Raw genomic sequence first — 2415 nt, forward strand, 5'->3', positions numbered from 1 at the left:
GTTGAGAGTGAAGAGCAAGTGGCTGATATTTCTCTCGTGTGTTCTTGATTGGGTCAAGGGGTGCAAGCCTTGAATCCAATTTCTCTGTTATAGGGCTTTCATTGTATCCTGAAGGCATTAGCAAAGAAAGGGCTTTCATCGTCTCTCCAGTTTTAGACGATTAATTTCTCTGACAACCGAGGGTGAAACTCTGCTGAGTTTTATGTATGTTTTCTGGATGATTTTTGAAACATGAGGTTTCCGAAACTCATCTTCCGAGAGAAGTATTCCGTTGTACGTTAACGGGCTACAATTTGGGCTTTATTATACTTCAAAATGTCTCCATCCTATTTCCAGAAGTTAGGTTTTTTCCATACACGAGATACGTAGGATTGGAAGTTCTCTTCTGTGTGAAGGAGAAACTGGAAAGGATTGATGTACCGTTACATCAGTTAAAAAGACAAGGATTATGGAGTTTCGTTCTGACTCATCCCGGACGCAAACAGTTAGAAGAATAGAAGAACTGCAGTCGTATTTTTTGGGCATGAACCCGGGAAACATTTTTTTGTTTTAATTCTTCAATTAAGATGGGAATACAACGGCATTGACTTTTGTTTCTGCTGGTGAAGATATCAAATGGGGATTGGAGAACCCAGAAGGAAAATCCATTGGGGAATAAATTCCAACAACAACAATTGAAAGATTTCATATCACTGCTTTCTCTCGCTATATTTGTGGAACTACCCATCAGATAAGTGACCTAATCTTGTTTTTTTTTATAAAGAATTTTAAGATTGTATGCTAAATTAGGATTCTAGTATGCGGATACATATAAATTAGTATGAATAGACTAGTATCCTTGAAAAGGCATAAGTATGAAAAAGCATCTCTTGTGAATGGATATCTTCTTAATGGGACTGACCAAGTCTGGAGAGATGTATGTCCACATAAAAAGGCTGACTAATTTAAGTGGAGATGATCGAATCATCGTTATCAGAGCATCAATGTCCATTAGAGAGCCAAATCCAAAGAGAAGTAACTGTATTACTATATTGGATTTGAAGATTTCCTTATTCCAGGAACTGTGTATGAAGATGGATATTGGAATTTATGTGATGGTGTCTATTCGGTGATTTGGTTAGGCCTTTAGACCTATGACTGAAATAAAATAAAGATTGCCTACATGTTTCTTCGTTCCGGACTAGTCAATATGAATGGTTTTTAGTTCTCAGAACAACATGATCACTATTAATTAGTATTTGTTCTACCCACACGTTCTGATATGTTGCTTGAGCTCCTACCTGTGTTGGTGTGTGGTGGATTTGATGATTTCCTTTACTTAGGAAGTTTTTGTGAAAGTATACAATGGGAACTTAACCAATGACTAACAATGACTTGATTAGTTGACAACTGACAAGTCTGTCATCGAGATCCAAGTCTTTGGCTTGAGGATCAGTGAATGAGTGGAAACATGTAAATTAATCTATTGCCTAATGGCATGGTTATTTACTTGTGTCGAACTTTGGGACGTAGTCACACATGCTGGTCCAGTATCGGAACATTGGGTTTTTTCTTTTCTTGTGCTGTATGGTGCATTCTGAAATTATATCCAGATTTGGGGGCATTTTTATGGGAGCCCACACTCACTGATCGAAATGATTATTTTGTATCTATTAAGGAACTACTTCATATACAGAACCACACGCTTTGAGGAGTTGCAATATGATCCATTTGTGTCAAATCAAATGATGTGTATTCAATTCTCGGAATTCAGCAGTACTTCGTTAAATAGAGCTATGTCACGAAATGTGGGAGAATTGATATGACAATGTCATACAAATTTTCCTAGTGTGGGAATTCGTTGATGAATGTTGAGTACAGTGGAAGGCCAACTTTTGTAGCCATCATTATAGTGCTCAAATAGACCCAAATCCAAAAGGATGTACCCGTACCAGTGCATTGGATTTGAAGTTTTATTTCTATTCAGAAATGTTGTGCGCCGTGTTTCGGCAGAAATTGACACACACTGTACTTGGAAAAGAAGTGTCGTTAAATGACATATGATTGGTCGGATGACATTAAAAGAGTACTGTCATGAATGCTCTAAGATTAGAGAACCAATAGAGATCACCATTAATTGTTAAGACAACAATTTTATGGTATGGGTATAATTCTTGAATTTTAAAATCTGAAGTCGCAAATAAATGTTGGGATAACATTTACATGACATGAACATAATTCTTGCGATAAGAATTATATGGTTTCAAAATATGGAAATTGGCATGTCTTAAATGACATAGAAAAGGAGTGGAATACCGGATAATATGTAACGTATTGGAAAACTGGGCGGCCGACCAAATTCCAATGATGAGGTGTTACGACATTGCCGATGCATAAATTATGAACATTTTTCATCACACAATGTAAAATGTTAAA

This window comes from Papaver somniferum, unplaced genomic scaffold, assembly GCF_003573695.1.
Source record: "Papaver somniferum cultivar HN1 unplaced genomic scaffold, ASM357369v1 unplaced-scaffold_5, whole genome shotgun sequence".
Taxonomy (NCBI): Eukaryota; Viridiplantae; Streptophyta; class Magnoliopsida; order Ranunculales; family Papaveraceae; genus Papaver; species Papaver somniferum.